This window comes from Rhinopithecus bieti, unplaced genomic scaffold (genome assembly GCF_001698545.2).
Source record: "Rhinopithecus bieti isolate Rb0 unplaced genomic scaffold, ASM169854v2 scaffold_15850, whole genome shotgun sequence".
In the NCBI taxonomy this organism is placed as follows: Eukaryota; Metazoa; Chordata; class Mammalia; order Primates; family Cercopithecidae; genus Rhinopithecus; species Rhinopithecus bieti.
The window spans coordinates 3,744,772-3,757,804 of NW_016809273.1; positions in this window are offsets into that span (position 1 = coordinate 3,744,772).

Consider the following 13,033-nt stretch of genomic DNA (forward strand, 5'->3'; position numbering starts at 1 on the left):
AGTTGCCCTTATTTTCAGCTAGCATTAATGCCAGACAAGTCATCGATACCATCTTGGGTTTTCCAGCCCACCCAACTCTCCAGTTTATGTAGACTCACGTATGAGCTCAGGCAAAATCAGCAGAGAAGTCACTAAGGTAACAACTATAAAATAATGTAAAGTAATACAGTGTTGTTTTAAGCAACAACATTGTTATGTAGCAATAGGTAACTGAAACGTAAAATTTATTAGATTACATTAGAGGTCGTCTATCAGTATTCTTTGAGAGTGGTATATTAGACAATTTTAATAATATCAATAATAATTTCTTTCTTTTTAGTAAATGTGTAGTATATTACAAGCACAAAGCTAGATAGTGTGTTGTTTCCTGAGCATACTCAGAATGCACAGGCTTGCTGATGCTAAGAAACTAATGACAATAAGAACCACTCTTTTCATTTATTTGTTTTTATTTTATAAATTGTCAATAATTTTGTAAGTAAAATTATTTATTGTATAAATTATTATAGTGGAGCTGAGTATTTTTTGTTGTGCAATTCTACTCATTTTAATACATTGACAGAGTAATGCAACAACCACCACAGGACACAGCTTTGTTACCCCTAAAAATTCTTTATGCTATTCGTTTAACAACCCCATTCCTATTTCCTGGAAATTACTGATCTGTTTTCAATCCCTGTAAATTTAGGTTTTCAAGAATATCATATAAATGGAATTATGCAGTAAGCAATCTTGAAACTGATTTCTTTTATATTCTGCGTACTGCCTTTAAATGGCTTCTGAGTTTCTATGTGTACCAATAGTCTGTTAATTGTTGAGGAACATTACATTGTATGTATGGACCACAATTTCTTTATCCTTTCACTTGTTCGTGACATTAGGGTTATTCCAATTTTTGGTGAGTATGAAATAACAGCTATAAACATTTGTGTGTAAGATGTTAAGTGACCATGAGTTTTTATTTCTCTATGGTAAATACTCAAGAGTGAGATTGCTAAATTATATGGTCTTTACTTAACTTTATAAGTAACTTACAAATTATTTTCCAAATTAATTGTGCCATTTTACATTCATACCAGCAATGTATGAGAATTTGCATTGCTCCGCATCCTTGTCAGGATTTGGTACAGTCAATATTATTTTTATACAATGTCCCTCTTTTTAAATGATTTTCAATATTTTCAGAGCAGTTTTAGGTTCACAGAAATATTGAGCAGAAAGCAAAAAGGATTTCCAAATACTCCCCACCCCACGCATGCATAGCTTCCCACCTTATCAACATTCCTCACCAGAATGGTGCATTTGCTACAATTAATAAACCTACATTGACACATCATTATCACCCAAAGCCCATAGTTTACATTAGTGTTCAATCTAGGTGCTGTACATTGTATGGGTTTGAACAAATATCTGATAATATGTATCCATCATATTAGTATCATATACAGTCATCCCTCAGTATCCATGGAGGATTGGTTCCCGCACTCTGGCATATACCAAAACCTGCACACATTTAAGTCCCATAGCCAACAATGTGGAATCCACATATCTGAAAAATCAGCCCTCTGTATAAACAGGTTGCCCATCCTATGAATACACTTTTTATTCACCTTTGATTTCTGAAATTTATGTGTACATGTGGACCTGAACAGTTCAAGTACCAACTCTAGTTTCACTACTCTAAAAATCCACTGTACTGTGCCTATTCTCTTTTCCCTCCCCCTAAACCCCTGGTTACCCCGATCTATTTACTCTCTCCATAGAATCGTCTTTTCCAGATTTTCACTTAGTAATATGGATTTACATTTTCTCCATGTCACTCTATGTCTCTTCATGTCTTGACAGCTTATTTCTTTTTACCACTGAACGATATTTCATTGCCTGGATGTATCACACTTTATCCACATATATAATGATATCATGGTTGATTCTAAGTTTTGGCAATTAGGAGTAGAGCTACCATAAACATCTGAGTGCAGGTTCAACTCCCATTTGTGAGTGAGAACGTGCAGTGTTTGGTTTTCTGTTCTTGTGTTATTTTGCTGAAGATAATGGCTTCCAGCTTCATCCATGTGCCTGCAAAGGACATGATCTCATTTCTTTTTGTTACTGCATAGTATTCCATGATGTATATGTACCACATTTTCTTTATACAGTCTATCACTGATGGCATTTGGGTTGGTTCCATGTCTTTGGTATTGTGAATAGGGCTGCAATAAACATATGCCTGCAGGTATCATTATAAAAGAGTGATCTATATACCTTTGGGTGTATACCCAGTAACAGGATTGCTGGGTCAAATGATATTTCTCATTCTAGATCCTTGAGGAATCTCCACACTGTCTTTCAAAATGGTTGAACTAATTTACATTCCCACCAACAATATAAAAGTGTTCCCGTTTCTCCACAGCCTTGCCAGCATCTGTTGTTTCTTGACTTTTTAATAATTGCCATTCTGACAGGCATGAGATGGTATCTCAATGTGGTTTGGATTTGCATTTCTCTAATAATCAGTGATGTTGAGCTTTTCTTCATGTTTTTTGGCCAAATAAATATCTTCTTTTGAGAAGTGTCTGTAAGTATCCTTTGCCCACTTTTTGAGGGAGTTGTTTGTTTACTGTAAATTTGTTTAAGTTCCTTATAAATACTAGATATTAGACCTTTGTCAGATAGGTAGATTTCAAAAATTTCTCCCATTCTGTAGGTTGCCTGTTTGCTCTGATGATAGTTTATTTTGCTGTGCAGAAGCTCTTTAGTTTAATTAGATCCCACTTGTCAATTTTAACTTTTGTTACAATTGTTTTTGGCGATTTCATCAGAAAATCTTTGCCCATGCTTATGTCTTGAATAGTATTGCCTAGGTTTTCTTCAAGGGTTTTTGTGGTTTTGGGTTTTACATTTAAGTATTTAATCCATCTTGAGTTAATTTTGTGTAATTTTTTACATTTAAATATTTAATCCATCTTGAGTTAATTTTGTATATGGTATAAATGAGGGGTCCAGTTTAAGTTTTCTGCATACAGTTAGTCAGTTAAATCCTTTCCTCATTTCTTGTTTTTGTCAGGTTTGTCAAAGATCAGATAGCTGTATATGTGTGATGCTATTTCTGAGGGCTATATTCTGTTCCATTGGTCTATATGTCTGTTTTGGTACCAATACCACGCTGTTCTGATTACTGTTCGCTTGTAGTACAGTTTGAAGTCAGGTAGCGTGATGCCTCCAGCTTTGTTCTTTATGTTTAGGATTGTCTTGGCTATGTGGGCCCTGTTTTAGTTCCATATGAATTTTAAAGTAGATTTTTCTAATTCTGTGAAGAATGTCAATGGTAATTTGATGGGAATAGCACTGAATCTATAAATTACTTTCGGCAGTATAGCCATTTTCACAATATAGATTCTTTCTATCCAAGAGGATGGAACGTTTTTCCATTTTTGTGTGTGTCCTCTCTTATTTCTGAAGGAATGGTACCAGCTTCTCTTTTACCTCTGTTAGAATTCGGCTGTGAATCCATCTGGTCCTGGACTTTTTTTGGTTGGTAGGCTATTTATTACTGCCTCAATTTCAGAACTAGTGATTGGTCTATTCAGGGATTTGTCTTCTTCCTGGCTTAGTCTTGGGAGGGTGTATGTGTCCAGGAATTTTGCCATTTCTTCTAGATTTTCTAGTTTGTTTGATAGAAGTGTTCATATTATTCTATGATGGTAGTTTGTATTTCTGTGGGGTCAGTGGTGATATCCTCTTTATCATTTTTTATTATGTCTATTTGATTCTTCTCTCTTTTCTTCTTCATTATTCTAGCTAGCAGTCTATCTATTTTATTAATTTTTTCAAAAAATCAGCTCCTGGATTTTGATTTTTTGAAGGGTTTATTGTGTATGTATCTCCAGTTTTGCTCTGATCTTAGTTATTTCTTGTCTTCTGCTAGCTTTTGGATTTGCTTGCTCTTGCTTCTCTAATTGTTTTAATTGTGATGTTAGGGTGTCAAATTGAGATCTTTCTAGCTTTTGATGTGGGCATTTAGTGCTATAAATTTCCCTCTTATCATTGTTTTAGCTGCGGCCCAGAGATTCTGGTACACTGTGTCTTTGTTCTCATTGGTTTCAGAGAAGTTCTTGATTTCTGCCTTAATTTCATTATTTACCTAGGAGTCATTCAGGAGCAGGTTGTTTAATATCCGTGTAGTTGTGTGGTTTTCAGTGAGTTTCTTAATCTTGAGTTCTAATTTGATCGCACTATGTTCTAAGAGAGTCTTCATTATGATTTCAGTTCTTTTACATTTGCTAAGGAGTATTTTATTTCCAATTATGTGGTCAATTTTAGAGTGAGTGTTATGTGGCACTGAGAAGAATGCATATTCTATTGTTTTGAGGTGGAGAGTTCTGTAAATATCTATTAAGTCCACTTGATCCAAGAGTTGAGTTCAAATCCTGAATATCCTTGTTAAACTTCTGTCTCACTGATCCGTTTAATAGTGACAGTGGGGTGTTAAAATCCCTTACTGTTGTTGTGAGGGATTCTAAGTCTTTTTGTAGGTCTCCAAAGACTTGTTTTATAAATCTCAGAGCTCCTGCATTGAGTGCATATATATTTAGGATAGTTAGCTCTTCTTGTTGAATTGATTTCTTTATCATTATGTAATGCCCTTCTTTGTCTTTTTTGATCTTTGTTGGCTTAAAGTCTGTTTTGTCAGAGTCTAGGCAACCACTCCTTTTTTTTTTTTTTCTTTCTTTCCATTTGCTTGGTAAATTTTTCTCCATCCCTTTATTTTGAGCCTAGTTGTGTCTTTGCACATGAAATGGGTCTCTTGAATTAAGCACACAGATGGATCTTGACTCTTTGTCCAATTTGCCAGCCTATGTCTTCTAATTTGGGCACTTAGTCCATTTAAATTTAAGGTTAATATTGTTATGTGTGAATTTGATCCTGTTATCATGATGTTAGCTGGCTATTTTGCACACTAGTTGATGCCATTTCGTCATACTTTCATTGGTCTTTATATTTTGCAGTGGTTGGTACCGGTTTTTCCTTTCCATATTTAGTGCTTCCTTGAGGAGCTTTTGCAAGGCAGGCCTGGTGGTGACAAATTCCCTCAGTATCTGCTTGTCTGAAAAGGATTTAATTTCTCCTTCATGTATGAAGCTTACTTTGGCTGGATATGAAACTCCAGGTTGAAAATTCTTTTTTTAAAGAATGTTGAATATTGGTCCACACTCTCTTCTGGCTTGCAGGGTTTCTGCTGAGAGATCCACTGTTAGTCTGTTGGACTTCCCTTTATAGGTGACCTGGCCCCTCTCCCTGGCTGCCCTTAACATTGTGATCCTTCATTTCGACCTTGGAGATTGTGATTGTGTGTCTTGGGGTTGATCTTCTTGTGGAGTATCTTAGTGGTGTTTTGTATTTCCTGAATTTGAATGTTGGATTATCTTGCTAGGTTGGGGAATTTTTCTGTATAATATCCTGGAGTGTGTTTTCCAACTTGATTCCATTCTTCCCATCTTTTTCAATTACTCCAATCCATCATAGGTTCAGTCTTTTTACATAGTCCTGTATTTCTAGGAGGTTTTGCTCATTCCTTTTCATTCTGTTTTCTCTAATCTTGTCTGCCTGCCTTATTTCAGCAAGATAGATTCCCATCTCTGATATTCTTTCTTCTGCTTGACGAATTTGGCTGTTCATACTGATATGTGCTTCACAAAGTTCTTGTGCTGAGCTTTTCAGCTCCATCATGTAATTTATGTTCTGCTCTAAACTGGTTATTCGAGTTAGAAGCTCCTCTAACCTTTTAAGATTCTTAGCTTCTTTGTATTGGATTAGAACATGCTCCTTTAGCTCAGTGAAGTTTGTTATTACCCACCTTCTGAAGCCTACATATGTCAATTCATTCATCTCATCCTCTGTCCAGTTCTGTACCCTTGCTGGAGAGGTGCTGCAATCATTTGGAGAAGAGGCACTCTGGCCCTTTGGGTTTTCAGTGTTTTTCCACCAAATCTTTCTCATCTTCATAAGTTTATCTAGTTTTGATCTTTGAGGCTGCTGGCCCTGGGATGAGGTTTTTGTGAGAACTTTTTTTGTTGATACTGTTTTTGTTTCTTTCTGTTTGTTTGTTTTTCTTTCAATAATCAGGTCTCTCTTCTGTAAGGCTGCTACAGTTTGCTTGGGGTTCACTTTGGCCCTATTCATCTGGTTCACTCCTGCACCTGGAGATGTCACTTGAGGAGCCTGAAGAACAGCAAAGATGGGTGCCTGCTCCTTCCTCTAGGATCTCTGACCTTGAGGGACACCAATCTGATGCCAGTAGGAAAGCTCCTGTATAGGAGCTCTGATAATCCCTGTTGGGGGAATCTCAGCCAGTTGTGTGGCATGGAAAGCAGGAACCATTTAACAAGGCACTTTGGCTGTCCCTTGGTGGAGGGGGTGTGCTTCTCTGGGGGGAAACCCACTTGTCTGGGCTGTCCGGGTTCCTTGGCTGGGGGTGGGGGCTTCCCTGCCCCATGTGGTTCTCAGGTGAGCCGCCGCACTGTACTGCTCTTCCTTCCTCTCTGTGATCCCACCAGCTGCCTAGTCAGTCCTAATGACAGAACCTGAACACCTCAGTTGCTGGTACAGGATTCGCACACTGTTTTGAATCTTTTCCATGGGAGCCTCCTCCACTTGCCATTGTTCTAGTCAGTCATCTTGGCCCTCCAAGGCAACTTTTCATATGCTTATTTGCCATCTGTACCTTTTATTTGGTTAGTTGTCTCTTAATGTCTTTGGACCTTTGATAAATTTGCTTGTTTTCTTATTGTTGAGTTTTAAGAATATTACATATATTTTGGAAAACAGTCCTTTTTCATATATGTCTTCTGCAAATATTTCTTCTCAGTCTGTGGCTTGTCTTTTCATTCTCTTGACAGTGTTTTTTGCAAAGGAGAAACTTCTAGTCTTAATGAAGTTCTGCCTATCAATTCTTTCTTTCATGGAGTGTGCTTTTGGTGTCATACCAAAAACATCATTGCTGTGTCCAAGGTCATCTAGATTTTCACCTATGTTATCTTCTATGAGTCTTATCCTTTTGCATTTTACATTTAGGGCTGTTATCCATTTTGAATTAATTTCTGTAAAGGACTTAAGGTTGTGTTTAGATTTATTTATTTATTGCAAGTGGGTGTCCAGTTATTGTACCATCATTTGCTAAAAAGCATATCAGGAAAGATCTATACCAACAATTTTATTATTATTATTATAATTTTTTTTTTTTTTTGAGACGGAATCTTGCTCTGTCGCCGGAGCTGGAGTGCAGTGGCCGGATCTCAGCTCACTGCAAGCTCTGCCTCCCGGGTTTACTCCATTCTCCTGCCTCAGCCTCTGGAGTAGCTGGGACTACAGGCGCCCGCCCCTCCCCGGCTAGTTTTTTTTTTTTTTTTTTTGTATTTTAGTAGAGACGGGGTTTCACCGTGTTAGCCAGGATGGTCTCGATCTCCTGACCTCGTGATCCGCCCGTCTCGGCCTCCCAAAGTGCTGGGATTACAGGCTTGAGCCACCGCGCCCGGCCCAACAATTTTATTATTAAGGATACAAATCAAGATCAGCCAAATAAAGAGAAACATAGGGTGACATCTTGAAGTCTCCCCAGCATAGAGTTTCTGTATTCTAATCCCATGGAATTAAAGGCACATCAATGTGTTCCCCCACCAGGAATCTCCACTGAGCTTCAATGTCCGGAGTTTTTACTGAGGTTTTGTTACAGAGGCTTGATTAAATAATCAGCAGTCTGGTTGATCTCAATGTTTAAAACTTTCCCCTCCCAGAATTCAGGTTGGCTCATGGGCTCAACCCTTTAACCACATGGTTGTCTTTGTGGCATTACGGGTCCAATCTTAGAACTATCCAGGAACCTACCATGATTCTCCTCATTAGTCTAAATTATCAGGTATTATCCAAAGGAGCTCATGCATGACAAAGATACTCCTGTTACTCAGAAAATTATAATGCCAGGAATTCAGACTAAAAAAAAAAAAAAGAAAAAAAAAACAGAAAATACAACAACAATCTTAAATTTTGTTAGTTGATATAACCACCAAACATATTGTACAAATCCCAAGAGAAGAAAAATAAAGTAATATATTTACCCAGATATTTACCATTTTGTTTCTTTTCTTTATGTCTGATTTTCTCATTCTATTTCACTTGTGTTTAAGTCTGTCTTTTAATGATGTTTTATAGCAGTTTCACTGGAAACAAGTTATACTGGATTTTATTCTCCTGTGGCATCTTTATTTTTACTTTTAATTGTAGAAGATTTTTTTTCTAGATGTAGAATTCTGGATTTATAGTTTCTGTCAGCACTTTAAAAAGGCTATGCCATTTCCTTCTGAATTCTATGGTTGCTGAAGAGAAATCTGTCCTGCAAATTACTGTTCTCCTATATATTATATATCTGTTCTCTCTGTCTCTCCTCAAGTATTGCTTTTCATCTTTGGTTATATGTTAACCTATTTTGAATTCTCTGTGTTTCTTTGAATCTGTAGGCTTATGTCTCTCACTGCTGGAGGGAAAGTTGTTTAATGTTATTTTCAGTACCACACATTTCTCTCTATTTATCTGGAACTTTGATAACACACATTTTAGATTTCTTTATTGTCAAGTCAGTCTTTAATTTTTGTTTTTAATTTTAATTTTTTTTGTCTATTGCCCAGAAAATAATTTAATAACATTGAATAATTGCTATCACTCTAGCTTCAAGTCCAGTGAATCTTTCTACTGTGGTCTTTGTCTTACTCAGAGCTGGCGTCTGACTCACTGGCAACAAATATCGATGGAATAGAGTTCATGTGACAGACCCTATGCTAAGTAATGTATATAGATTATCTCTTTTTCTCTGATTATAGGCTACTGAGCTTGGTTCAGTGTACAGATGAAGAAATTGATTATTTGAAAGGCTAAGTCACTTGCTTAGGGTCACACTGCTACCAAGAGGTCTCTGTGCTCAAAGACTTCAGGCCTATTAAGTTGTAGAGCATGAAGCACTTTCCTGGAATAGCTTGAGCTGGGGGCAATCACCCAAACTGAAAATGAGATTGTGGATATAGAGAAATTTCTGTGAAAGCTCTGAGCAGCAAAACCTGAAGCAAATTACGTAAGTAATGCTGAAGACCAATTTGTGTCTTTCATTATTTTATTTGGCTCTGGTCCTGCTGCCAAAGTCTTTCCAAGGTCAGAACTAAGTTTTCCTTGCAGTGTGAAAATGTGCTTGAAAGCTTCTTAAAGCTCTAAGAGTCTAAGAGCAAAAAACTTTCAACAGATTTTGAAAATAGGGGAAAATGTGATGAAAACAGTAAACAGAGTTCCCTGATAACCCTCTGACTTTATCCAGTGGCAACTTAGGTTTTTTGGAGTAGCTACAGATTTGAGCTTGAATAAATGCTATTAGCATTTTAGTAGACAAGAATTTTATTTTAGGACACACACAATGTTTAAAAGTCGATACAAGTTTTTTATTGAATTAATAAAAGCTTATCATCTGAAATTATATTAAATTATCTAAGATTCCCCCAAAGTTTTATTATGTGAGTGCCTAAGGCAGGCCCCTAAAATTATTGGTTAGCATAAATTAAAAGATAGTTACAAAGTGAATAAACTTTAAGATAATCTGATCTTGATTCAGAATCTGAAACCTGTCATTATTTGACCTCATGAAATATAAAACTTGGTATAGAATTCTGTGATGTTATTTATTCAGTGTAGGTTTTTTTTTTCTTTTAAGGAAAAATTGAAAGTATTGCCCACAAAAATATATAAAACAACATAAAAAAGAAAGCAAAGGGAAAAAAATGCTGCAGATTCAGCAGCTGTGTGGTAGAAATTTGTTAAAAAGAAACAAGTTTACAACCTAGTTCTAACCCATTCTACTAGACTGTACAATTATATATAGTATTTTTGGAGTCCACTTGTTTGCTCTATTTAATTGGCTAGCTAAACTACGTTACTGAAAGTAAGATGTAGTCTGTGATAGAGACCATGGGCACACATCAAAAATGAATCATCTCAGGCTGTTTAGAAACAGCTAATCTCCCATATAAAAGCTTCCCAAAGCAAGCTGTTTTGGCATGGGGGCTGGTGAGGGAGTGGTGTAATAGAAAGATCATCATAACTCATAAATCATAAATCAACATCTATGCTTTGTAAGTCAGGGATGACTGAACCACTTAACTTGCACTCAGCTTTTTTATAACTATTGATACATATTTATAAAAAATTGTGATCAGATTAGTTTGCTAGGACTATCATAACAAAGTTCTATAGACCAAATGGCTCAAAACCCAGAAATTTATTTTCTCAAAAATTTGAAGGCTAGCAGTCCAAGATCAAAGTATAGACAAGGTTAAATTTGCAATTTTATGTTGGCTTGCAGATGACATCTTCTCGCTCTGTCCTCAAATGGTGTTCCTTCTGTGTCTGTGCCATAATCTTTTCTCTTAAACACTGATCATACTGGATTAAGGTTCACTCCAGTGACCTCGTTTTAACTGAATTACCTCTGTAGAGACCCTATCTCCAAATTCAGTCATATTCTGAAATACTAGGTTTAGGACTTCAACCTATGAATTTTTAGGGGACACAATTCAGCCCATAACCATGATATTTAGGCTTTATAAGCTATGACATATACATATGATATGCATATATATGTGTTTATACATTTATGTTTTTAACTAGAGAAGAAAAACCATCATACGCAATTGTTTCCTTTTAAAATTAGATCTAATTACACTTGACCTGCGTTTACAAAACGGAAAATTAGTAAGGCATTTTACTTAGTTGTTAAACTTCTACCCCAGATCTAGCAAGTTGGTCTCAACCAGCGATGGCATTTAGAAAAGCAGTCAGAGAAGCCTGTGGCTCTGTCATGCCTAAGGCCATGTGCTTTTTTGTCAGCACAATCCTCACCCAAATCACTTTAGTTATTTATGTTTCCTGCCTGGCCTGCGGCATTTAAGTTTATAACAAATGCTCCCACCACATACAGACCATGTGAATCATGCCAACTGGCCTGGTTTCAGATACTCTCTTCCTGGAGGGAATGGGTGGTGGTTTTGATTTACTATCTAACAGAAATTTCTGAGAGGCATGGCTTAGTTGAGATTTAAAGCTCAACATCAAGTGAAAACAATTTAATATTTTTGATGTTTGTTTGTTTTTGCTGTAAGTATATATTCAAATGAGACTGGAGCTGTGCGTTTAATGCAGCTGTATCAATTACATTGTCAGTTAAATCTGTGTCTGTAAAAAAATTGGAAAAGTTAAGTTTTCAGTCAAACTCTTACAGTTTTGTAATGTACACTATGCTGTATAATTAGTTATTTCATCCTTTAATATATTGACTAAGATTGTATGTATAAACTATCTTTTTACAAATAAATGAAAAATAGTAAAAGCAGTTTGTGTGTGTGTATGTGCTGTATAAATCTGAAACAGCCATTTAGTTGGTTGATTATTTTTTCACTCTTCATTGTGTTTGCATTCTGGGAAAAACATGATCACAAATACTAATGCAGTGTATGTTCTATGACAACTGGAAATTTGAGAGTTCTATGACCAATTATAAACAGAAGCAGATTATCATAAAAAGAAGATGCTTTCCGAATCTAACTCATATCCACAGTCAAGAAAATGATATTAAATAAACTTTGTATTATAATCTCACCAAGTATTTATGGTGTGTCTAATTTCATGGAATTCTAGATTTGATCTGCCTTGAATAAGTTCAGGAAGAGATTTTATTCTTCAAGTGATTCACATACCAGATACATTATCCTCAGGTTCTTCATGTAGTAAACTACTTATGCCTTTAAACAGGTAAATAGGACATTGTCAAGGTGCCCTCAGAGTTGGTGAAAGGTAGATATGCTAATCCAGATGTTTTTCCTTATCTGCCATATTTCCTTTTCCATTTAAAGCTATTTTATTACTTTATGATCATCTATCTTTGGCAATACTAGATGACCAATCACATGCCTGTTTTCCCTTTCACTCATCACCTATACACCTGCAAAGTTGCTAATTGAACAAGAACTACATTTTGACAGGAAAACCTAGGAGAAAATCAAGTAGGGAGTCTATTTATCCTAAGCTATGACCTGCATTTTACCAGCATCCACCACTACATTTTAAATTTTTTTTCACTCTAGTCTTGCAGGTTTACCTTAGCAAATTATGAGGTATAGCCAACCAGGAAGCAAAGCAAAGCCTTCGATCCAGGCTTCCTGCTCACATTGTACCTTGGTCCAGCAGCATCTAAAGGAGATACTCTAACGATGCTAACTGAATTCTGCAATAACCCACACTGTTTGCCTTATTTGAGGATTCATGTGATTTAAAACTTCGTATGATATTGGGATAACAGGAATGATTACCAGGCCAAGTATACCCCCATCTTATGCCTTCACATCATAGGAACAGTAAAGAGTCAATGCAGTGTTTTCTGTATTGTGTCAGTGAGCAGGAAGCTGCCAGCTTGATCATGCAACAGTGACTGATAGAAGCTGAGGACAAGCCGATTTTGTGGAAGATGATAGAGGAAGATGGAGCAAAGAGTAAGAAACAGCTCTTGGATGAAAGGGAGATCTTATTGTTCCTGACATGGGCTCAGAGGCTCTGGTAGAAAACAGATGTGTGACCTTCAGGAATTGCTAGGCAGGCTGGCACCTGTATTGACATACTCTGGAGAAATGCCCTGGAGAGGTGCGAACTCTGAACCTCCTTCACAGGACTAGCTGGAAATGGAAGCCTTTATAAATGACTTTCTGCTAGGTGGTCACCTCATTTTATTTTTGCTGATTAATTAACATTCAACTTAATTGCCAACTCGCTGAACCTAAATGTGCTTACTGCCTAATACTGTTTGATTTCTCTTCCAATCCTCCAGAGTTTTAATCTCCCACCAGTTTCCAATCAGCTGACAGTTGTTTTTCTCCCTAATTCCTGCATTTTTTGTGAAGCTGTTGGTTTGAAATGCAAGGTGATCTTGCAGGAAAAAAAAAAAAAAGACAAA